General features: G+C 42.0%; 1 non-coding gene across 1 annotated transcript; it reads right to left on the bottom strand.

Annotated features, from left to right (window-relative positions):
* Positions 1-23,230: 23,230 nt before the first annotated feature.
* Positions 23,231-23,302, bottom strand: TRNAS-GGA. The gene has a single exon. It is a non-coding gene; the product is annotated as a tRNA-Ser (tRNA).
* Positions 23,303-26,627: the final 3,325 nt, after the last annotated feature.

The following is a 26,627-nucleotide window of genomic DNA, read 5'->3' as shown; positions in this document are numbered from 1 at the left end:
CTTGCAGTCCAAGGGACTCTCAAGAGTCTTCTCCAACACCACAGTTCAAAAGCATCAATTCTTCGGCACTCAGCCTTCTTCACAGTCCAACTCTCACATCCATACATGACCACTAGAAAAACCATAGCCTTGACTAGATGAACCTTTGTTGGCAAATGTCTCTGCTTTTGAATATGCTATCTAGGTTGGTCATAACTTTTATTCCAAGGAGTAAGCGTCTTCTAATTTCATGGCTGCAGTCACCATCTGCAGTGATTTTGGAGCCCTCCAAAATAAAGTCTGACACTGTTTCCACTGTTTCCCCATCTATTTCCCATGAAGTGGTGGGACCGGATGTCATGATCTTCATTTTTTGAATGTTTAGCTTTAAGCCAACTTTTTCAGTCTCCACTTTCACTTTCATCAAGAGGCTTTTTAGTTCCTCTTCACTTTCTGCCATAAGGGTGGTGTCATCTGCATATCTGAGGTTATTGATATTTCTCCTGGCAATCTTGATTCCAGCTTGTGCTTCTTCCAGCCCAGCGTTTCTCATGATGTACTCTGCATAGAAGTTAAATAAGCAGGGTCACGACATATAGCCTTGACGTACTCCTTTTCCTATTTGGAACCAGTCTGTTGTTCCATGTCCAGTTCTAACTGTTGCTTCCTGACCTGCATACAAATTTCTCAAGAGGCAGGTCAGGTGGTCTGGTATTCCCATCTCTTTCAGAATTTTCCACAGTTTATTGTGATCCACACAGTCAAAGCAGAAATAGATGTTTTTCTGGAACTCTCTTCCTTTTTCCATGATCCAGCGGATGTTGGCAATTTGATCTCTGGTTCCTCTGCCTCTTCTAAAACCAGCTTGAACATTAGGAAGTTCACGGTTCACATTGCTGAAGCCTGGCTTGAGAATTTTGAACATTACTTTACTAGCGTGTGAGATGAGTGCAATTGTGCGGTAGTTTGAGCATTCTTTGGCATTGCCTTTCTTTGGGATTGGAATGAAAACTGACCTTTTCCAGTCCTGTGGCCACTGCTGAGTTTTCCAAATTTGCTGGCATATTGAGTGCAGCACTTTCACAGCATCATCTTTTAGGATTTGAAATAGCTCAACTGGAATTCCATCACCTCCACTGCTTTGTGTGTAGTGATGCTTTCTAAGGCCCACTTGACTTCACATTCCAGAATGTCTGGCTCTAGGTCAGTGATCACACCATCAAGATTATCTGGGTTGTGAAGATCTTTTTTGTACAGTTCTTCTGTGTATTCTTGCCATCTCTTCTTAATATCTTCTGCTTCTGTTAGGTCCATACCATTTCTGTCCTTTATTGACCGTCGCACTAAGTGCAGGCAGCTGTGACCGGCGCACTAAGTGCGGCCGTGAGGAACTACCCCACGTCTGAGTTCAGGGGCAGAAGCCAGGAGGACCCCATGCCCAAAGGGTGGCGGCCAAGAGGAGTTACCCCACGTCCGAGGTCAGGGGCAGTGGCTGAGAGCACCAGGCTGTGATGGCCCAGGCACGGCCGAGAGGAGCTACCCCGTGTCCGAGGTTGGGGGGGTGGCCGAGAGGAGTTACCCCACGTCCGAGGTCAGGGGCCGTGGCTGGGAGGAGCTACCCCATGCCCCCATGCCCGAGGCCAGGGGCGGTGGCCGGGAGGACCAACTCCACGTCCAAGGAGCCATGGCTACGCAAGCACAGGAGGGCCTAGAGGAGCTATCCCATGTTGAAGGTCAGGAAGGGCGGTGGTGAGGAGATACCCCTTGTCCAAGGTAAGGAGCAGTAGCTGTGCTTTGCTGGAGCAGCCGTGAAGAGATACCCCACGCCCAAGGTAAGAGAAACCCAAGTAAGAGGGTAGGTGTTGCAAGAGGGCATTAGAGGGCAGACACACTGAAACCATACTCACAGAAAACTAGTCAATCTAATCACACTAGGACCACAGCCTTGTCTAACTCAATGAAACTAAGCCATGCCCGTGGGGCAACCCAAGATGGGCGGGTCATGGTGGAGAGATCTGACAGAATGTGGTCCACTGGAGAAGGGAATGGCAAACCACTTCAGTATTCTTGCCTTGAGAACCCCATGAACAGTATGAAAAGGCAAAATGATAGGATACTGAAAGAGGAACTCCCCAAGACAGTAGGTGTCCAATATGCTACTGGAGATCAGTGGAGAAATAACTCCAGAAAGAATGAAGGGATGGAGCCAAAGCAAAAAGAATACCCAGCTGTGGATGTGACTGATGATAGAAGCAAGGTCCAATGCTGTAAAGAGCAATATTGCATAGGAACATGGAATGTCAGGTCCATGAATCAAGGCAAATTGGAAGTGGTCAAACAAGAGATGGCAAGAGTGAATGTCGACATTCTAGGAATCAGCGAACTGAAATGGACTGGAATGGGTGGATTTAACTCAGATGACCATTATATCTACTACTGCGGGCAGGAATCCCTCAGAAGAAATGGAGTAGCCATCATGGTCAACGAAAGAGTCCGAAATGCAGTACTTGGATGCAATCTCAAAAACGACAGAATGATCTCTGCTCATTTCCAAGGCAAGCCATTCAGTATCACAGTAATCCAAGTCTACGCCCCAACCAGTAATGCTGAAGAAGCTGAAGTTGAACGGTTCTATGAAGACCTACAAGACCTTTTAGAACTAACACCCCAAAAAGATATTCTTTTCATTATAGGGGACTGGAATGCAAAAGTAGGAAGTCAAGAAACACCTGGAGTAACAGGCAAATTTGGCCTTGGAATATGGAATGAAGCAGGGCAAAGACTAATAGAGTTTTGCCAAGAAAATGCACTGGTCATAACGAACACCCTCTTCCAACAACACAAGAGAAGACTCTATACATGGACATCTCCAGATGGTCGACACCAAAATCAGATTGATTATATTCTTTGCAGCCAAAGATGGAGAAGCTCTATACAGTCAGCAAAAACAAGACCAGGAGCTGACTGTGGCTCAGACCATGAACTTCTTATTGCCAAATTCAGACTAAAATTGAAGAAAGTAGGGAAAACCACTAGACCATTCAGGTATGACCTAAATCAAATCCCTTATGATTATACAGTGGAAGTGAGAAATAGATTTAAGGGACTAGATCTGATAGATAGAGTGCCTGATGAACGATGGAATGAGGTTCATGACATCATACAGGAGACAGGGATCAAGACCATCCCCACGGAAAAGAAATGCAAAAAAGCAAAATGGCTGTCTGGGGAGGCCTTACAAATAGCTGTGAAAAGAAAAGAAGCAAAAAGCAAAGGAGAAAAGGAAAGATATAAACATCGGAATGCAGAGTTCCAAAAAATAGCAAGAAGAGATAAGAAAGCCTTCTTCAGCGATCAATGCAAAGAAATAGAGGAAAACAACAGAATGGGAAAGAGTAGAGTTCTCTTCAAGAAAATTAGAGATACCAAGGGAACATTTCATGCAAAGATGGGCTCAGAGGCTACACTAAAACAGGCCTTAACTTAGGCACCTGCCTTGAGGTTGCCAGACCCAGAAAAAGCATTCCAACTTTATGCCCATGAAAGAGAGGGAATAGCCTTGGGAGTGTTAACTCAAAGGTTAGGATCTGAGCCCCAGCCTGTAGCTTACTTATCCAAGAGGCTCGATCCAACCACCAGAGGCTGGCCCCCCTGCCTTCGAAATCTTGCAGCTATTGCAATCATGATAAAAGATGCTTTAAAACTCTCCTTCGAGGACAAACTATTTTTACCAGGCACCAAGTAAAACAACTCCTAAATGGGAGAAGCCATTTATGGATGTCTGATCAAAGAATCCTCAGATATCAAGTAATGCTGATGGAAAATCCAGGCCTCACTAGATCTCCTTGTGAGGTTCTTAACCCAGCTACCCTCCTGCCTACCCCCGAGGGCTCTCTCCCCTTTCACTCTTGCCTAGAAACCTTGGACCACTGGACAAAACCCCGAGAGGGATTGTCAGAAGATCCTCTGACCAATCCTGAGGAAATCTGGTACACTGATGGAAGCAGCTTTGTCTTGGATGGAAAAAGAAGAGCCGGGTATGCAGTAGTCTCCAATTTTGAGACCATAGAGGCTAAGCCTCTGCCAGGTACTTCAGCCCAATTAGCTGAGCTCATAGCCCTGACTCGAGCTTTAGAGCTGGGAAAAGGAAAAAGAACAGCCATTTACACTGACTCCAAGTATGCCTTTCTGGTGCTACATGCACATGTGGCTATTTGGAAAGAAAGGGGCCACTTGACCACCCGAGGGTCCCCAATCTAATATGGTGATCAGATTCTTCAACTCTTGGAGGCAGTCCATCTGCCCACTGAGGTTTCAGTCTCCTACTGTAAAGGACACCAAAAAGGGAGCACAGAAGTGGCACGAGGGAACCAAGCAGCTGATCAGGCAGCTAGGAGAGCAGCAATATAGAACCATGACCTAATAGGGATTGCCACCTTAGTTCCACAGCCTAATTTGCCAGAAACTCCTTCATATACTGAAGGTGAGACTCTTAAAGCTAAGAGCGAGGGCTTTCAAGAAGATCATATGGGGCGGTTCCAAAAGGAGGGACTCCTTTTTCTGCCTGGGAACCTCCAATGGAAGCTGGTTAACTCCTTACATGCCACTACTCATTTAGGAGAAAAGGCCCTCCAAAGATTACTAGAAAGTTCCTTCAGAGGAACAGGCTTCCAAACAACTATAAGACAGGTGGTCTCCTTTTGTCCCACTTGCCAATTAAACAACCCCCAAGGAGCTCGAAGACCCCAGCTAGCCCAGCCCGTCCAGCAATGTGGGGCCTACCCAGGAGAGGACTGGCAGATGGACTTCACCCAGATGCCAATTTCTCAAGGGTATAAATACCTATTAGTCATGATAGATACATTCACAGGATGGATTGAAGGCTTTCCCACCTGGACAGAGAAGGCTGAGGAGGTGGTGAAAAAACTGCTCCATGAAATCATTCCAAGATTTGGTCTGCCCAGGTCATTACAAAGTGACAGTGGGACATCATTTACTTCTAAGGTCACCCAAGGGGTCTCGAAAGCCTTGGGCATTACTTATTATCTCCATTGTGCCTGGAGGCCTCAATCTTCAGGAAAAGTAGAAAGAGCCAATCAATTCTTAAAATCAGGGATAAAAAAGATAACCCAGGAGACCTCCCTGGGATGGAAGGAGGCTTTACCAATAGCTCTCCTCCACACCTGCATTGCCCCTAAGAAAGAGGTTGGTCTTAGTCCTTATGAGATGCTATATGGCAGACCTTTTGTTTATGTCAATGACCTCTTCCTAGATCCAGAGGTTCAGACCCTCCAGTCTTATACCATGGCCATTGGGCAATTCCAACAGGATATACGCTTGTGGGGTATGAACCAGGACCCAAAAGATTCTAAAGAGTTACCACTATATGCTCCAGGGACTCAAGTCCTAATTAAAGTCTGGAAAGATGGGTCCTTAAAGGCTCAACTCCAGCCCACATGGACGGGCCCCTACCCTGTAATACTTTCTACCCCCACAGCAGTCAAGATACCAGGACGTGACTCCTGAATTCACTACTCATGAGTTAAGCCGTGGAAGAAAACAGAAGAGGACACTCAATACACCTGTGAGCCCCGGAAGATCTCAGATACCTATTCAGAACTACAAATGAGTGCCATTCCAATGAACACACCAAAAATCTGGTCTCTGGGTATAAGATTTCTCAGGATAACTCTAAAGAGCTAACACAGCTTGACAGAGACTGTACTCCAAAACAGACAGGAGATAGATCTTCTGATCCCTGAACAAGGAGGGACTTGAGCCATCCTAGCCATGTGAATTGAAAATTGACTAATGCCCCTACTAGTCCTTGTTATGCTATATTGATGATGCTTATGATTATTCCATGTACTGTCAATTGTCTAACCTGTTTTGTCTCTGCCCAGGTCAACCAGCTACAACATGCAGTGCCAGTTCAACAAAGATATAAAACTACAGCTGGCCACGGAAAATATCACACACCCTTAGATGGACACCGCTATAAGGACTCTGAGGCTTGAGACTAGCAAGAGGGGGAGGCCCAATACCCCTTGCCGTCCCAGTTCAGCAGGAAGTAGCCAGAAAGACCTCGACACCCCTATTCCCAAATAATTGGGCTTCCCATCTCTTGAGGGGGGAATGTTAGGTAGGTAGAATAGGGAAAAGGAGTCCAAAATGGCGGTGGCTAAAAGACAAGGAAGGGAAAAGCCCGCAAAAATAGAACAAAGGAAGGTCAAAGAAAGGTCCAAGGATTGGAGTGAAGACTTCAGGTAGAACAAACCGCACTCCTGGCTAAGCCCAATTTGCATAGGGAAGGCCCAGGTGGAGGAAAAAAACATATAAAAGGAGGAGCCAAAGCGCTTTCTCCCTCTCTTTCTCTCCCGCGTGCATGCGCTCTTTCTCTCTCTCTCCCTCTCTCACTTTCTCTCTCTCCCTCCCTCCCCCGCGCACTCCTCCACTCTCTTCTCTTTGAGTCTTTGGGTTGGCACACCCTCACACTTCAAGGATGGATTCTCCTGCTATCTTCTAAATAAAATAGAGCTGTAACACTGATTTGCCTAAGAGCTATAATACGGTTTGTCCAAGACCCGAGAGCTGTGATGCGCTGAGGGCTTTAATGTCCGTCACTCCAAATCTTTGCTGTGACGAGAAAAGAACCGAGGAACATACAGTCACGTGACAAACTGAAATGTCTGGGGTGACGGCTAGAGGAGCTAAGCTCACAAGCAGCACAAGGCCCCCCCACACAGTTTCACTAGGGAATTTTACCTCTGACAAACTCAACTTAAAACGGGAAATAGAGGCTCTGAAATACAGAAATAAGGAGCATCAAAGAGCCAGCCTTTAACTAACACCATAGCCAGGGTTATGTACATACAAAACTTAAACTTGCAAGTACCTACTTAATTTGGGGAAATTATACTAAAGGAGATCTCAACCTAAAATGACCAAATTGAGGTTCTTTTGATATTCCAAAATTGATAGTTTTGTGCACACAGTAAGAAAATGTTGGCCACAACATCAAAGAGACTGAATAGAACTTTGATTGGTTCTATTGGTTCTTACTTTGGTATCCAGAAACTTCTTTTGAAACTTCATCAGGATGAAAAAAGGCTGCTAGCAGTACTCTTGCCTGGAAAATCCCATGGACGGGGGAGCCTGGTGGGCTGCAGTCCATGGGGTCGCGAAGAGTCGGACACGACTGAGCGAATTTACTTTCACTTTTCACTTTCATGCATTGGAGAAGGAAATGGCAACCCACTCCAGTGTTCTTGCCTGGAGAATCCCAGGGACGGGGGAGCCTGGTGAACTGCTGTCTATGGGGTCCCACAGAGTCGGACACGACTGAAGCTACTTAGCAGCAGTAGCAGCAGCAGTCTGTCATTGACTTGTTCTTCCTTCAGCCCAGCATTTCGCATGATGTACTCTGCATATAAGTTAAATAAGCAGGGTGGACAATATACAGCCTTGACGTATTCCTTTCCCAATTTGGAACCATGTCTGGTTCTAACTGTTGCTTCTTGATCTGCATACAGATTTCTCAGGAGACAGGTCAGGTGGTCTGGTATTCTTATCTCTTGAAGAATTGTTCAAGAGAAAGTTAGCCTGAAGGAAAAAGAAAATGTCCTGAGGGATGAAGTCTGACTTAGGAGAACCTGGTTTTCATTCACTGTGCCTTGAGATCAGAGCTCTCTGGATCACTTATCTATCAAGGCCATCTCTAATTCCTGAAACTAAAAAACAAACACCAAAAACAAGGAATGAAGCTAGATCTCTCATTGTGTCTGTCTGAATATATGTATGTCTCAGCATGTATCTGTCTTTGGATAGAATTCTGAGGTTAATTTGCTAATGAGCTCTAATTTAATTTGCCTGAAGAAAAGTAAGTGCTTACAAATCAAACAATTCTAAATATAAGAAAAATTAAATTAATGAGTTTCACATTCATGTGAACTGGGAAATACTCAGTATTAAATTAGTACCTGTCAATGGACATGAGTTTGAGCAAGCTCTGGGGGATGGTGAAAGACAGGGAAGCCTGGCATGCTGCAGTCCATGGGGACACAAAGAGTTGGACATGACTGAGTGACTGAGCAACGACAACCTGGCATTAATGTTCAAGTCTGTTGATCTAATTAATACAGACATGTCTTAGAGTCATCGGTATAATACTTTCATTGTGCTTAGGTTTAATATAGACTAAATAAGATCTCATTGTATCTGTTACAAATTTGTCAGCAAGGAAAGGAACTTAATGTGAAGAAACTTTTAAGGAAAGAAAACGTAAATGAGATAAGAGCTTTCAGATAAGCTCCATTAAGAGTAATTATGTTTTAGTCTCTCCAGATTTTGAGAAATTGAACTACTAGGGTTGTGCTAAGTTAGGAGATGAAAGCTTATTGAATACCTAGGTCACTCCCAAATAAAATGAGATACTGAAACAGTAATTAATAATCACTGGCTTCCTCTTACAGAGAGACTAAGGATATTTTAGCCTATTCATGAATATGTGTGCTGCCATCTTGAGATGTTCTCTATAAGAAAGGAAGTGTTTTTAGAAACTATCATTAGTATTTATGCTAACCAATCTACAGAACGCTAATACAAAGGTCAGCTCATGGTTGCTTAAGGAAAGTAGGATGTGTTTTCAGTAAAAAAGGCATGAAGAATAGAATTGCATTTTAGTAAGGGAAAAAGAAGTAGGTCTGACTTATAGATGTCTGTTTCTGAGTGGGAAAATAGTGATGGTATAGAAAGTTATGGCTACAAAGAGGTTTGTGAAAAGTGGGCCCTGAGAAAAGATTTTGTGCATCACAAGTTTTCTTAAGATGCTGAACTGCCTTTGATAACAGATTTTAAGCTCTTTACTTTTAAGTGATCTGCTCTGTATTGGTCTTTGAAATTTGTTACTTTGGCTAAGTGAATAACTATGGCTTCACAGGGACCTATGATCCTATCTGATTGAGTGTTCTAAATGCTTTTTTGATATTTTTTGACAAAACTTCCTATATCAAAATTTAATGAAGTCCTTTGACTTCTAGCTAACTTTGGTATGCTTCAAAGGGCCCCAGAAACATACCCAAGAGAGATGTAAACCAGGTTCATTTGATACATTAAATTACATTGGGAGTATTGTCAAATGAGTAATAGATCTTCTCGGGTTATAGCGTATGGTAAATGTTACTAGTATAGATATTCTAAAATTCATATGGCGTTCCTAAAACTCTGCAATGTGCTGGTAAGATGTTATCAGTCATAATTCTCAGTATTATCTGCAAGCGTCATGTCACAGCAGTAACCATGTCACTTTGTCAATTGCACCGTCATCAGATTTTAAATGGGCCTTGTCATTATAGACAGTTACGGTTTTATGCTGATGCTTTTGCAAAAAAGCTTCCTCTTCAAGAAGATTAACAGAATTGCATAAATGTAAGTTTCTGACTTTTAGACCATAATGCTGAACTGGGTAAGAAATTAAAGAATCCTAAGGAGCGACTGAACTGAACTGAACTGACTGAAGGAGAAACCAAATAGGAAAAGGAGTACGTCAAGGCTGTATATTGTCACCCTGCTTATTTAACTTCTATGCAGAGTACATCATGAGAAACGCTGGGCTGGAAGAAGCACAAGCTGGAATCAAGATTGCCGTGAGAAATATCAATAACCTCACATATGCAGATGACACCACCTTTATGGCAGAAAGGGAAGAGGAACTAAAAAGCCTCTTGATGAAAGTGAAAGTGGAGAGTGAAAAAGTTGGCTTAAAGCTCAACATTCAGAAAACGAAGATCATGGCATCTGGTCCCATCACTTCATGGGAAAGAGATGGGGAAACAGTGGAAACAGTGTCAGACTTTATCTTTTTGGGGCTCCAAAAATCACTGCAGATGGTGACTGCAGCCATGAAATTAAAAGACACTTACTCCTTGGAAGAAAAGTTATGACCAACCTAAATAGCATATTGAAAAGCAGAGACATTACTTTGCCAACAAAGGTCTGTCTAGTCAAGGCTACGGTTTTTCCAGTGGTCATGTATGGATGTGAGACTTGGACTGTGAAGAAGGCTGAGCGCCAAAGAATTGATGGTTTTGAACTGTGGTGTTGGAGAAGACTCTTGAGAGTCCCTTGGACTGCAAGGAGATCCAATCAGTCCATTCTGAAAGAGATCAGCCTTGGGATTTCTTTGGAGGGAATAATGCTGAAGCTGAAACTCCAGTACTTTAGCCACCTCATGCAAAGAGTTGACTCATTGGAAAAGACTCTGATGCTGGGAGGGATTGGGGGCAGGAGGAGAAGGGGACGACAGAGGATGAGATGGCTGGATGGCATCACTGAGTCGATGGACGTGAGTCTGAGTGAACTCCGGGAGTTGGTGATGGACAGGGAGGCCTGGGATGCTGAGATTCATGGGGTCTCAAACAGTCGGACACGACTGAGTGACTGAACTGTACTGAACTGAACTGAAGGAGAAACCGGATGGCTTTATAAACTGTTAACAAAAAAAGTTAGTTAACAAAAGGACTGAGTAAACCGGTGAAAATGGTTGTAATTTTTATGGCTTCTGTATGAAAAATTATTGGGTTGAATCTGTGTTTTACAGGTGAAAGGAAAACCTTCCCATCAAACTAATTATGACCTACAGTAATTTGGTAAATCATACTTTTGTAGGCAGAATAGAAACACTTACATTTTTTTTCTATCTGCATCTTCCAGATGTCATAATCTATTAGGTTTCCGGCAGTTTCATCAGATAAATCAGGAAAGATAAATTGGAGAAGGGGACGACAGAGGATGAGATGGTTGGATGGCATCACTGACTCAATGGACATGAGTTTGAGCAAGCTCTGAGAGATGGTGAAGGACAGGGAAGCCTGACGTGCTGTAGTCCACGGGGTCATAGAGTCAGGCGGGACTGAGCGACTGAACAACAAAAGGAAAGCTACCTCACCAACAGGTTCAGAAATCTTAAGGTATTTTGGGGACCTTGTAAAGGGAGAAGTTCACCTAGATTTGTAAGGTGAAATGTGTAATAAGCCCTTGGCATGATTTTCCTAGCCCTGAGAGGTTTTTTTTTTATAAAGTTCAGTTTGAAGTTTTAAGTTTGGGAAAAAAAAAAGTTATTTGAGACTCCCTATAACAATTTCAGTAAAGCAAAAAGCCTGTATGATCAATTATAGTTATATAAATTATCAGGCCAAGATATATTTTTTGAGACCAGACTTATTTTGCAAACAAATTAATCTTAATTTGGATATGTTTGGTAGAAATGAGAGTAATTTTAGAGGTTAAAATGATTATGTTTCAATTAATGTTAAATCCCAGTTATGTAAATGAGGGTCTGTATTTACTCACTCACTTCCCAGATAGTTCCTTGTTGTTATGTTATATTAATATGAAGTTAATCAAATTATTAAAAGGACACTCTAAGTTTTGTTTCTGAAGCTTATCTCGGTAATCTCTGGATGAAGATCAGATGCTCCATGACCTGCAAACAGGGGATTACATATACTGGAAAAGACAAAATTTAAAGGGCTGTTTCCAACCTGGATGGAAAGACTTTTAAATCAAGTATTCTTAACTAGTTCATGTACAGTGAAACTGAAGGGAAATTGACTCTTGGATTAATTCCCACTTCTGCTGCTGCTGCTGCTGAATCACTTCAGTTGTGTCTGACTCTGTGTGACCCCATAGACGGCTGTCTACCAGGCTCCCCCGTCCCTGGGATTCTCCAGGCAAGAACACTGGAGTGGGTTGCCATTTCCTTCTCCAATGCATGAAAGTGAAAAGTGAAAGTGAAGTTGCTCAGTCGTGCCCAACTCTTAGTGACCGCATGGAACCCAGCCTACCAGGCTCCTCCGTCCATGGGATTTTCCAGGTAAGAGTACTGGAGTGGGTTGCCATTGCCTTCTCTGAATTCCCACTTCTAAAGGCCCCTATACTGGACTGACCTAGAGAGAGTACTGCTGACCTCAAACTCATCTTAAAACGATGCTCAAATAGAGGAAACTACACCTACACCAGGACGAGAAGAAAATGACATGAGAAGTAGACAGCTTACCAAGATCCTGGACCTGATTTGTGTGATCTTGACTTCTTAGACTTTTGCATATAAATAAAAAATTTTCTATCATGGATATGATCCTATGCTAGATTTAAAAATCAACCCCAATTGTTGAGTTGTGGTCAGTTATCTGCATCTATTACTTCTAGATTACCTTGGTGGACTTCTCCACTCCAAGAGTCTAACTGGAAGAAAGTTCAGTCCTATTTAGGCTACTCTTGATATTACTAGGTGGAATTCTCTCACCTGGTGAATTAATAATACTTTCTCTGACCCTGGCCATAATATGAATTTTCCTCTAAGCTATTCAAGCTCAATCAGAGCAGCAGCAAAAATTCAAGGAATAAAACCTCCCACAATTATGGGATGGGTTTATGACATTAACACTAGATTGTGGTCATTTCAGATTTAAGCCCCCCTTCTTTATCTTGGGAACAATTAAATTATACTAAGGATAACCAGCCTTAGTAACACTAGGAAACTGGGCTAGGAGTCTTATGGACAGTGCCAACATAAAATTTCCCTGAAAGATAAAAATTGGTACAGAATAGTCTAAGTCAGATGACTTGAGAATATACTGGGATGCACCTAGTGTAAGTTCATTCTTACTTAAGACTTTAATAATATGGCTAGCTATGTTATTTGTACTTTGTTTGTTTTACAAGATAGTTGTTTTTTGCACTACCAAATGTGTGACTGAACCTCCAATGAAAATAATAACAACTAAGCAATTTGAAGCAGTTGATCAAATATATAGTTCTGTACGTGATCAATGACTGTAATAGTGTAACTCTAGATACGGGAAGGTACCATAAGAGGGAATTTTTCCTGGACCATAACAGATGAAGACAGGTTGGTCCAGAGTCCTTTGATTACTACTGATAAGACCTAGTTCAGTAATAGCACACTGAGTGAGTAGCCTATCTTCAAAATCTTCACCAGACCTAGGAATGAGCCTTCCTTGCACCGTGAAATAGTGAAACAGTCATGAAATGCCTCCCAAAGTCAAATTTATGGCCGTGATGGCACTCTGTCAACTACAAATTGACACTTACCATCTACCTCTACAATGATAAAGTTGTGCTGCTGCTATTGCTGACCTTCAATACCCACTGAAAGGATTTCAGGGTAGAGAGCAGAAATGAGGCACTCTGTGCTTGGGGGGAAAACTGATAGGATAGGTCTTCTGTTTTCAGAAGCTGATTTTACGAGTCCAATTCTTGTATCCCCCCCATATCTAGAAAAACACTAAAATCCTTCATGGTGACAACTTTTCCTTGTGATTAGCAAAAGTTTCATGAGACTGGTAGAAACCTTCTGGGAAAATATGTGCTTGACTGCATGTATTCCCCCTTCACCAAAATCACATATGTACTGATCTTTCTCTCTGCCTCTTTGGAGAAGTTTCTCAGAGCTATCTGAGGTGCTGTCTCCCAGGCTGCAGTCCTCACTTTGCTCCAAATAAAATTTAACTTGCAACTCCCATGCTGTGCATTTTTAAAAGTCAATAGTAGGTCTAGATGTCACATATGAAACATGATACTTATGCTTTTTATTAACAGCCACATGGACACTGAACACAGAAATTGCAAATAGCTTCACTTTTATTAAAATATTTAATTAGGTTTAAATATTTTAAAAATTAAAGAAGTGTCCAGCTCTTCAGAAAGAACTTTGTCTCTATTATTTCCTCTGGAAGAAAAGAATATTGGATTGAGAATGGCCAAGTTTACAGCAATCTACGATCAAAATCAAGGGAATTCAGGAGAGAACAAGATGGCGGAGGAGTAGGTGGATGTGGAGTGCATCTCTCCCCACGGATACATCAGGAATACACCTCCAGACACAGACGTGCAAGCAGAACACCAGCTGAGAGTGGACAGGAGTACCTGACCAGAGGAAAAGAATTTATAGAACCACGCAAAACTCGGTAGGATGAAGGAACCAGGGGAAAAACAGGAGTGTTAGAAGGACTGGACCTGCCCTCGGCGGGAGGGGGAACTGAAGCAGGGGTCCAATCCCCGCTTCAGGGCAACTGTCTGCGTCAGAGGAAAAACATTTAAGGCTTGAGAGTGAAACACCTGATCTGGAATGGAAATGAGAATGGAATGGAATAGAGAATGGAATGAGAATAAATGAAATGAGAATCAGACAGTCCTTGTTGCAGCCATACATATGCCGGGCAGGAACGCAGGTCTCCTGGAAGGGGCAGTGGTTGGGAGCTGGAGTTTAGGGATTGAGGAGCAATCCTAGTTTGAGGGCTGCTGTTGACTGCGGAGAGACAGATGGAAGGGATGTGAGGGAAGAGAACTGTGGTGGGAAATGCCTGTGGAGGAAAGCCAAGCAGCCATGGAAGCCAGGCGATGCTGCTGAGCCACACGTAGGGGGTGGAGCCAGCACCCTAGCCTCTCTCTCCCCACACGCCAGCATCCACAGATGAACAATACAGAGGCTGGCCCATCAAATGCCTGACTCACTGAACTACAGAGTAGGACCCCAGCCAGGGCCCCCTTCTGTGTGCCTGATGTGCTGAACAACTGAGAAGGATCCCAGGCAAGGGAGCCCTCTAAGGGCCTGAATGGCGGAGCAATGGAGAAAGACTGGCCAGAGGGGTCTTCTGATGGCCAGCTATAAGAGGCTCGAAAAAAGACTCTGATAGGGTCATAACTCCTGCAGCAGAAGCAGTCCGTGTCCCTGCATATTTGGTGCTGCCAGAGTCCCTGCGACCCAAGTAGCTGTGCCACCTTTACACTCAACTCTCACTGGGGCAGACCTGCTACAGGCAAAAAAAGTCTTGTGTCTATGTGTGCAGGATTTTGGTTGTGTCTGACCCTTTATGATCCTGTAGACTGTGGCCTGCCAGGCTTCTCTGTCAGGGATGGGGGTTCTCTAGGCAAGAATACTGGAGTGTATTGGCCACTACTGGTTGCCATACCCTTCTAGAGCACTGTATTTCCTGCTGCCCTAGCCGCCAACTCCCCTGAGTACCTGGTGCTTCCAGAACCCCTGCGACCCAAGCAGCTGCACCACCTCCACACCTGGGCCTCACAGGGGCAAACCCAAGTCCTCCAGGGCACCCGCAGGAGCAAACCCCAGTGGACGACCCACATGTATAGGTGGAAATAAAACCACAATTGAAACCCAGGGGCAGTGTGGCTAAGGAAGAAGACCTAAAACCTTACCACTAGCTGTACAAGCTGCAGATTAAATACACACAATCAACTAGCAGGCCTCTGTGTCTATGGAACATATAAAAGTCATTGAGAGCTCCCACAAAAGAAAATGCACTAGTTCTGATAGCTGTGGACATTGGAGGCAAGAACACACAGGAGTAGGACCAGATTAGGATCTGAGCTGCCCCTATAGCAGGCCCAGAGATCAGCACAGTGTTGGAGGGCATCCTAGGGTGGTGAGGTGGACTGTGACTCCCAGCGAGGGAAAGGACCCTGACAGCAGAGACTCAAGAGAAACATTTATTATTCTTAGGTTTTGACTTGTTCTGTGGATTCTGTTGTATTTTTTCTTTTTTTTCCTCCTCCCCCTCCCCCCCATAGTAGTTGCTGATTTTATTGGCACTATGAAATCTAATTAAACATCTGAGCTTTTTAAATTTTTTCTCAGTCACATTTTTTAATGTTGTTATAAATCTCTGCCTCTACATTGGGCTTTTGTAGTTCTGTGGAGTTTTCCTTTTTTTCCTCCTCTTTTCTTTCTTCTTCTGTTTTTTTTTTCTTTTCTCTTTTTTATAATTTTAATTTTTAATACCTATTGTTCTACATTTATTCTTTTGTTTGCCTTCCTACTGTTCTTTTCCCCTTGCAGTTAATCTTCAATGTGTATAAATCTTCTTCATCTACCTCTATTTAACTTTGCATATCTATTCTTTCTTTCTTTTCTGTCCTCTCAATATATTTGTTAGTTTTGTTTTAATTGCTCTATTGCCCACTTGGCATCTTGCTTTAGTTTTGTTTTCCAGTTTGTGCTCTAGTTAGTTTTGTTCTTAACTGGTAAATATACTTTTTGATTTTCTTTGTTCACTGGGTCAATATATTGTACTTTATTTTTGTTGGACTGTTTTGACTTTACTCATGGGTGTATATGTATATGTATATATTCCATTATTTTAATTATTATTTCCCTGATTTTGTAACTGCCATTTGTCTGGGGTTCATCTTTGGCATCTTATTTTTGGATATTTGCTTTAATCTCAATGTCATAACAAACCACTTGTGGAATCTTCGTTCCTGACCAGAGATCAAGCCCTGAGCCTTTGGAGTGGGAGCACTGACTCCCAGACCCTAAACTACTATAGAACTAACCCTAGGGAGTATCAAATAGTGAGAACTCACACAGAGGAAACCACTTGAATACAAGACCTGGCATCACCCAACCACCAGTAGCACCCTGTGCAGGGCGCCTCATCTAAACAACAAACGAAACAAAAATACAAACCAAATCATCAGCAGACAGGATTACCACCTCACTCAGCCTTGCCCATCAGAGGAAAAACAAACAAACAAATCTCACCCTATACAGATGCTTACACAAACCACTGGACCAACCTTAAGAGGCCAGAAGCCAAAAGGAAGAAAGAATTCAGCCTTGAAGCCTGGGAAGAGGAGAACTCAAACACAATAAGTTAAAAAAAAAAAAAAAAAAGAAAAGGCAGAGAAATACTACACAAATGAAGGAACAAACTAGAAACACAAGTCCAAATAAATGAAGAGGAAATAGGCAAACTACCTGAAAAAGAATTCAGAATAATGATAGTAAAGATGCTCAAAAACCTTAAAAACAAAATGGAGAAAATGCAAGACTCAATTAACAAAGACCTAGAAGAATTAAAGAAAAAACATACAGAGACAAACAACACAAGTACTGAAATAAAAAATACTGTGGAAAGAATCAAGAGCAGAATATCTGAAGCAGAAGAACAGATCAGTGAGCTGGAAGATAAAATGGTGGAAATAACTTCTGAAGAGCAGAATAAAGTAAAAAGAATGGAAAGAACTGAGGATAATCTCAGAGACCTCTGAGACAATATCAAATGCACCAAAATTTGAATTATAGGGGTCCCAGAAGAAGAAGAGAAAAGAAAGGGTATGAGAAAAATTTTGAAGAGATTATAGTTGAAAATTTTCCCAATATGGAAAAGGAAATAGTCAATCAAGTCCAAGAGGTACAAACAGTCCTGTACAGGATAAAACCAAGGAGAAACATGCCAAGACACATACTAATCAAACTAACAAGATTAAACACAAAGAAAGAATATTAAAAGAGGCAAGGGAGAAGCAACAAGTAACATACAAAGGAAACCCCATATGCTTAACAGCTGATCTTTCAGTAGAAACTCTGCAGGCCAGAAGGGAATGGCAGGATATAGTTAAAGTACTGAAAGGGAAAAAAACTACAGTACAAGATTATTGTACCTGGCAAGGATCTCATTCAAAATTGATGGAGAAATCAAAAGCTTTTCAGAAAAGCAAAAGTTAAGAGAATTCAGTACCACCAAACAACCTTTACAACAAATGTTAAAGGGGCTTATATAGTCAAGAAATACAAGAGAAGAAAAAGATCTACAAAATCAACCCCAAACAATTAAGAAAATGGCAATAGGAACATATATATCAATAATTACTTTAAATGTAAATGGATTAAATGCTCCAACCAAAAGACATAGACTGGCTGAATGGATACAAAAACAAGATACATATATATGCTGTCCACAAGAAACCCACTTCAGACCTCAAGACACACATAGACTGAAAGTGAGAGGATGGAAAAATATATTCCATGCAAAGGAGAAGCAAAGGAAAGCTGGAGTAGCAATCCTCATATCAGACAAAATAGACCTTAAAATAAAGATTACAAGAGATAAGGAAGGACACTACATAATGATCAAGGGCTCAATCCAAGAGGAAAACATAACAATTGTAAATGTCTATGCACCCAACATAGGAGCACCTCAGTACATAAGACAAACACTAACAGACATAAAAGGAGAAATTGACAGTAACACAGTAAGAGTAGGAGACTTTAACACCCCACTCACACCAGTGGACAGATCATCAAAACAGAAAATTAATAAGGAAACACAAGTCTTAAAGGATACACTAGAGGAGAAGGATCTCATTGATTTCTTCAGGACATTCCATCCAAATGCAGAAGAATACACCTTCTCAAGTGCACATGGAACATTCTCCAGGACAGACCACATCTTGGGTCACAAATCAAACCTCAGTAAATGTAAGGAAATTGAAACCATATCAAGCATATTCTCTGACCACAACACTATGAGACTAGATACCAATTACAAGAAAAAAACTGTAAGAAACACAAACACATGGAGATTAAACAACACATTTCTAAATAACCAACAGGTTACTGAAGAAATCAAAAAGAAAATAAAAATATTTCTAGAAACAATGACAATGAAAACATGACAACTAAAACTTATGGGATTCAGCAAAAGCAGTTCTAAGAAGGAAGTTTATAGCAATACAATCCTTCCTCAAGAAACAAGAAAAACATCAAATAGACAACCTAACTTTACACCTAACACAACTGGAAAAAGAACAAAAAACCCCCAAAGTTAGTAGAAGGAAAGAAATCATAAAGATCAGAGCAGAAATATGTGAAAAAGAAATGAAAGAAACAATAGTAAAGATTAATAAAACTAAAAGCTGGTTCTTTGATAAGATAAACAAAATTGACAAACCTTTAGCCAGACTCATCAAGAAAAAAAGAGAGAAGAATCAAATCAACAAAATTAGAAATGAAAAAGGAGAGGTTACAACAGATAATGCAGAAATACAAAGGATTATAAGAGACTATTATGAACAACTATATAGCAATAAAATGGATAACCTGGAAGAAAAGGACAGATTTTTAGAAAAGTTCAATCTTCCAAGACTGAACCAGGAAGAAATGGAAATTATGAACAACCCAATTACAACTTAATTGAAGCTGTGATAAAAAAACAAAACAAAACAAAACAAACAAAAAAACTCCCCCAAAGCAAAAGCCCAGGACCAGATGGCTTTACACAAGAATTCTATCACACATTTAGAGAAGAGCTAAGGCCTATCCTTCTAAAACTCTTCCAAAAAATTGCAGAGGAAGGAGCACTTCCAAACTCATTCTATGAGGCCACCATCACCCTGATACCAAAACCAGACATAGACAACATACACACACAAAACTACAGGCCAATATCACTAATGAAAATAGATGCAAAAATCCTAAACAAAATTTTAGCAAACAGAATTCAGCAACACATCAAAAAGCTCACACACCATGATCAAGTTGGGTTTATTCCAGGAATGCAAGGATTCTTCAATATACGCGAATCAATCAATGTGATACACCATATTAACAAATTGAAAGATAAAAACCATATGATAATCTCAATAGATGCAGAAAAAGCTTTTGACAAAATTCAGCAGCCATTTATGATTAAAATTCTTCAAAAAATGGGCAGAGAGGAACCTACCTCAACATCAGTTCAGTTCAGTCGCTCAGTCGTGTCCCACTGTTTGCGACCCCATGAATCGCAGCACGCCAGGCCTCCCTGTCCATCACCAACTCCTGGAGTTGGTGGACTCACGTCCATTGAGTCGGTGATGCCATCCTGCCATCTCATCCTCTGTCATCCCCTTCTCCTCCTGCCCCCAATCCCTCCCAGCATCAGAGTCTTTTCCAATGAGTCAACTCTTCGCATGAGGTGGCCAAAGTACTGGAGTTTCAGCTTTAGCATCATTCCTTCCAAAGAAATCCCAGGGCTGATCTCCTTCAGAATGGACTGGTTGGATCTCCTTGCAGTCCAAGGGACTCTCACGAGTCTTCTCCAACACCACAGTTCAAAAGCATCAATTCTTCGGCACTCAGCCTTCTTCACAGTCCAACTCTCACATCCATACATGACCACAGGAAAAACCATAGCCTTGACTAGATGGACCTTTGTTGGCAAAGTAATGTCTCTGCTTTTGAATATGCCATCTAGGTTGGCCATAACTTTCCTTCCAAGGAGTAAGTGTCTTTTAATTTCATGGCTGCAGTCACCATCTGCAGTGATTTTGGAGCCCCCAAAAATAAAGTCTGACACTGTTTCCGCTGTTTCCCCATCTATTTCCCATGAACTGATGGGACCGGATGCCATGATCTTCATTTTCTGAATGTTGAGCTTTAAGCCAACTTTTTCACTCTCCACTTTCACTTTCATCAGAGGCTTTTGAGTTCCTCTTCACTTTCTGCCATAAGGGTGCTGTCATCTGCATATCTGAGGTTATTGATATTTCTCCTGGCAATCTTGCTTCCAGCTTGTGTTTCTTCCAGTCCAGCATTTCTCATAATGTATTCTGCATAGAAGTTAAACAAGCAGGGTGACAATATACAGCCTTGACATACTCCTTTTCCTATTTGGAACCAGTCTGTTGTTCCATGTCCAGTTCTAACTGTTGCTTCCTGACCTGCATACAAATTTCTCAAGAGGCAGATCAGGTGGTCTGGTATTCCCATCTCTTTCAGAATTTTCCACAGTTTATTGTGATCCACACAGTCAAAGGCTTTGGCATAGTCAATAAAGCAGAAAAGATGTTTTTCTGGAACTCTCTTCCTTTTTCCATGATCCAGTGGATGTTGGCAATTTGATCTCTGGTTCCTCTGCCTTTTCTAAAACCAGCTTGAATATCTGGAAGTTCACGGTGCACATATTGCTGAGGCCTGGCTTGGAGAATTTTGAGCATTACTTTACTAGCGTGTGAGATGAGTGCAATTGTGCGGTAGTTTGAGTATTCTTTGGAATTGCCTTTCTTTGGGATTGGAATGAAAACTGACCTTTTCCAGTCCTGTGGCCACTGCTGAGTTTTCCAAATTTGCTGGCATATGGAGTGCAGCACTTTCACAGCATCATCTTTCAGGATTTGAAATAGCTCAACTGGAATTCCATCACCTCCACTAGCTTTGTTCGTAGTGATGCTTTCCAAGGCCCACTTGACTTCACATTCCAGGATGTCTGGCTCTAGGTCAGTGATCACACCATTGTGATTATCTGGGTCGTGAAGATCTTTTTTTGTACAGTTCTTCTGTGTATTCTTCCCACCTCTTCTTAATATCTTCTGCTTCTGTTAGGTCCATACCATTTCTGTCCTTTATGGAGCCCATCTTTGCATGAAATGTTCCCTTGGTATCTCTAATTTTCTTGAAGAGATCTCTAGTCTTTCCCATTCTGTTGTTTTCCTCTATTTCTTTGCATTGATCACTGAGGAAGGCTTTCTTATCTCTCCTTGCTATTCTTTGGAACTCTGCATTCAGATGCTTATATCTTTCCTTTTCTCCTTTGCTTTTTGCTTCTCTTCTTTTCACAGCTGTTTGTAAGGCCTCCCCAGACAGCCATTTTGCTTTTTTGCATTTCTTTTCCATGGGGATGGTCTTGATCCCTGTCTCCTGTACAGTGTCACGAACCTCATTCCATAGTTCATCAGGCACTCTATCTATCAGATCTAGGCCCTTAAATCTATTTCTCACTTCCACTGTATAATCATAAGGGATTTGATTTAGGTCATACCTGAATGGTCTAGTGGTTTTCCCTACTTTCTTCAATTTTAGTCTGAATTTGGCAATAAGAATATCATGGTCTGAGCCACAGTCAGCTCCTGGTCTTGTTTTTGCTGACTGTATAGAGCTTCTCCATCTTTGGCTGCAAAGAATATAATCAATCTGATTTCAGTGTTGACCATCTGGTGATGTCCATGTATAGAGTTTTCTCCTGTGTTGTTGGAAGAGGGTGTTTGTTATGACCAGTGCATTTTCTTGGCAAAACTCTATTAGTCTTTGCCCTGCTTCATTCCATATTCCAAGGCCAAATTTGCCTGTTACTCCAGGTGTTTCTTGACTTCCTACTTTTGCATTTCAGTCCCCTATAATGAAAAGAATATCTTTTTTGGGTGTTAGTTCTAAAAGGTCTTGTAGGTCTTCATAGAACCATTCAACTTCAGCTTCTTCAGCATTACTGGTTGGGGCGTAGACTTGGATTACTGTGATATTGAATGGTTTGCCTTGGAAACGAACAGAGATCATTCTGTCGTTTTTGAGATTGCATCCAAGTACTGCATTTCGGACTCTTTTGTTGACCATGATGGCTACTCCATTTCTTCTGAGGGATTCCTGCCCACAGTAGTAGATACAATGGTCATCTGAGTTAAATCCACGCATTCCAGTCCATTTCAGTTCGCTGATTCCTAGAATGTCGACATTCACTCTTGCCATCTCTTGTTTGACCACTTCCAATTTGCCTTGATTCATGGACCTGACATTCCATGTTCCTATGCAATATTGCTCTTTACAGCATCGGACCTTGCTTCTATCATCAGTCACATCCACAGCTGGGTATTCTTTTTGCTTTGGCTCCATCCCTTCATTCTTTCTGGAGTTATTTCTCCACTGATCTCCATTAGCATATTGGACACCTACTGACCTGGGGAGTTCCTCTTTCAGTATCCTATCATTTTGCCTTTTCATACTGTTCATGGGGTTCTCAAGGCAAGAATACTGAAGTGGCTTGCCATTCCCTTCTCCAGTGGACCACATTCTGTCAGATCTCTCCACCATGACCCGCCCATCCTGGGTTGCCCCACGGGCATGGCTTAATTTCATTGAGTTAGACAAGGCTGTGGTCCTAGTGTGATTAGATTGACTAGTTTTCTGTGAGTATGGTTTCAGTGTGTCTGCCTTCTAATGCCCTCTTGCTACACCTACCCTCTTACTTGGGTGTCTCTTACCTTGGGCGTGGGGTATCTCTTCACGGTTGCTCCAGCAAAGCGCAGCCACTGCTCCTTACCTTGATAATCCTACAGCAAACATTATTTTCAATGGTGAAAAACTGAAAACATTCCCCCTGAGATCAAGAGAACAAGACAAGGATGTCCACTTTCACCACTATTATTCAACATAGTTTGGGAAGTCCTATAGCATTTAGAGAAGAAAAAGAAATAAAAGGAATCCAGATCGGAAAAGTAGTAAAACTCTCAGTTTGCAGATGACATGATATCGTACATAGAAAACCCTAAGTGAAGTCGCTCAGTTGTGTCCGACTGTTTGTGACCCCATGGACTGTAGCCTACCAGGCTCCTCCCTCCATGGGATTCTCCAGGCAAGAGTACTGGAGTGGGTTGCCATTTCCTTCTCCAGGGGATCTTCCCAAGCCAGGGATCGAACCTAGGTCTCCCGCATTCCAGGCAGACGCTTTAACCTCTGAGCCACCAGGAAAGCCAAAACATTACTTGAGCTAATCAGTGAATTTAGCAAAGTTGCAGGATACAAAATCAATACACAGAAATCACTTGCTTTTCTATATACTAGCATGAAAAATCAGAGAAATTAAGAAATAAATCCCATTCATCATTGCAACAAAAAGAATTAAATATCTAGGAATCATTTTACCTAAGGAAGCAAAAGAACTGTACACAGAAAATTATAAGACACTGATGAAAGAAATCAAAGATGACATAAACAGATGGAGAGATATTCCATGTTCCTGGGTAGGAAGAATAATATTGTGAAAATGACTATACTACCAAATGCAATCTACAGATTCAATGTGATCCCTATCAAATTACCAATGGCATTTTTCACAGAACTAGAACAAAAAAATTCACAATTTATATGGAAGCACAAAAGACCCTGAATAGCCAAAGCAGTCTTGAGAGAGAAGAATGGAGCTGGAGGAATCAACCTTCCTGACTTCAGATTATACCACAAAGCTACAGTCATCAAGACACTATGGTACTGGCACAAAAACAGAAATATTGCCCAATGGAACAAGATATAAAGCCCAGAAATAAACCCATGCACCTATGGATACTTTATTTTTGACAAAGGAGGCAAGAATATACAATGGGGCAAAGACAACCTCTTCAATAAATGGTGCTGTGATAACTGGACAGCTACAAGTAAAATAATGAAATTAGGACACTTCCTAACACCATACACAAAGATAAACTCAAAATGGATTAAAGACCCAAATGTAAGACCAGAAACTATAAAACTCTTTGAGGAAAACATAGGCAGAACACTCAATGACATAAATCAAAGCAAGATCCTTTATGACCCACCTCCTAGAGTAACGGAAATGAAAACAAAAGTAAACAAGTGGGACCTGATTAAACTTAAAAGCTTTTGCACAGCAAAGGAAACTATAAGCAAGGTGAAAAGACAATCCTCAGAATGGGAGAAAATAATAGCAAATTAAACAAGTGACAAAGGATTGATTTCCAAAATACATAAGCAGTTCATAGAACTCAATGCCAGAAAAAAAACAACCCAATCAAAAAGTGGGAAAAAGACCTATACAGACATATTTCTCTGAAGAAGACATACAGATGGCTAACAAACACATGAAAAGATGCTCAACATTGCTCATTATTAAAGAAATACAAATCAAAACTACAATGAGCTATCACCTCACACCAGTCAGAACAAAGTGGAGTCACTCAGTCCTGTTGGACTCTTTGCAACCCCATGGACTATAACCTACCAGGCTCCTCTGTCCATGGGATTTTCCAGACAAGAGTGGGTTGCCATTTCCTTCTCCAGGGAATCTTCCCAACCCAGGGATCAAACCTGGGTCTCCTGCATTGCAGGCAGATGCTTTACCATCTGAGCCACCAGGGGAGCCCCTAAAAGTCTACAAACAATAAATGCTGGAGAGGGTGTGGAGAAAAGTGAATGCTTTTGTACTGTTGGTGGGAATGTAAATTGATACAGTCACTATGGAAGATGGTATGGAGATTCCTTAAAAAATTAGGAATAAAACCACCATATGACCCAGCAATCCCACTCCTAGGCATATACCCTGAAGAAACCAAAATTGAAAAAGACACAGGTATCCCATTGTTCATTGCAGCACTATTTACAATAGCTAGAACACGGAAGCAACCTAGCTGTCCATGACAGATGAATGGATAAAGAAGTTGTGTTACATATACACAATGGAGTATTACTCAGCCATAAAAAGAAATGCATTTGAGTCAGCTCGGATGAGGTGGATGAACCTAGAACCTATTATACAGAGTGAAGTGAGTCAGAAAGAGAAAGATAAATATTGTATTCTAATGCATATATACAGAATCTAGAAAAATGGTACTGAAGTATTTACAGGGCAGTACTGAAGTATTTACAGGGCAGTACTAAAGTATTTCAGAGAAGGCAATGGCACCCCACTCCAGTACTGTTGCGTGGAAAATCCCATGGATGAAAGAGCCTGGTAGGCTGCAGTCCATGGGGTCGCTGAGGGTCGGACATGACTGAGTGACTTCACTTTCACTTTTCACTTTCATGCATTGGAGAAGGACATGGCAGCCCACTCCAGTGTTCTTGCCTGGAGAATCCCAGGGACGGGGGAGCCTGGTAGACTGCAGTACATGTGGTTGCACAGAGTCGGACACGACTGAAGCGACTTAGCAGCAGCAGCAGCACTGAAGTATTTACAGGGCAGTACTCAAGTATTTACAGGGCAGAAATGGAGAAACAGACACAGAGAATAGACTTATGGACACGGGGAGTGGAGAGGAAAGGGTGAGATGTGTGGAGAGAGTAACATGGAAACTTACATGACCATATGTGAAATAGATAGCCAATGGGAATTTGCTGTATGGCTCAGGAAACTCAAACAGGGGCTCTGTATCAATCTACAGGGGTGGGATGGGGTGGGAGATGGGAGGGAGGTTGGAAAGGGAGGGGGTATATGTGTACCTATGTCTGATTCATGTTGTTTGACAGAAAACAACAAAATTCTGTAAAGCAATTATCCTTCAATAAAAAAATAAATTAATAAAAAAAATCAAGGGTCTTCAGCCCAAATTTACTCCTTTCCCCTACTCTCTTTGCCTATGAATACTGTGTCTTGCTTCCAACCTTTGGGAGTGAGGTATGAATAAGATACTTGAGCCAAGTCCTTGATGGGAGTGTGCAGTATAACTGTGATTATCTGCTGGATCTCTTTCAGATGGATTTGGGGAGTGATACGTGCATGGAGTAAGGGTGGGGGAAAGTCCCAGGTTCATCGTCCCATCCTGCCCAGCATCATGTTATGTTGTTCTGGCCAGCACGTTCAACTGTTCTTTTCAGAAAACTTCAGAGGCCAAAGGGCTGGAATGTCTGTGTTCTCAGAGCCAGGATTTGGAGCAGTTCCCTCTGGAGAACTTCCCTCCCCGGGGGCTTGGAAGACTATTGTTCTGATGCTAGAAGAGAGAAGGGAGACCCAACAGGGACAGGGACCCCTGCTCACTTTTCCCCCAGTTATCCCACAGATCATTAGAGGCCTGGGTGTCCCCAAACTCAAGAAGGGAGAAGAGCTGAACACAGAAGCTAAGGGTGGGAGTGGCAAGGAATGTTGGCAGACAGTGGGACAAGTGTGAATAGCAAGAGGTCAGCCAGGGGAACAGAGAACTTGAGCTCAGAACCGAATTCAATAGTAGAACTGCCTTTGTCCTTGAGATCTCCCTGAATCAGAATGAATGAGCCACACACCAGAGGTTCTTGGGGGCAGGCAGTGTAGGATGATTGAAAAAGCACTGGATTTGGGGATTTTTGA

This window comes from Bubalus bubalis, chromosome 5 (genome assembly GCF_019923935.1).
Source record: "Bubalus bubalis isolate 160015118507 breed Murrah chromosome 5, NDDB_SH_1, whole genome shotgun sequence".
Taxonomy (NCBI): domain Eukaryota; kingdom Metazoa; phylum Chordata; class Mammalia; order Artiodactyla; family Bovidae; genus Bubalus; species Bubalus bubalis.
This window is presented reverse-complemented; position numbering and strand designations above follow the sequence as displayed.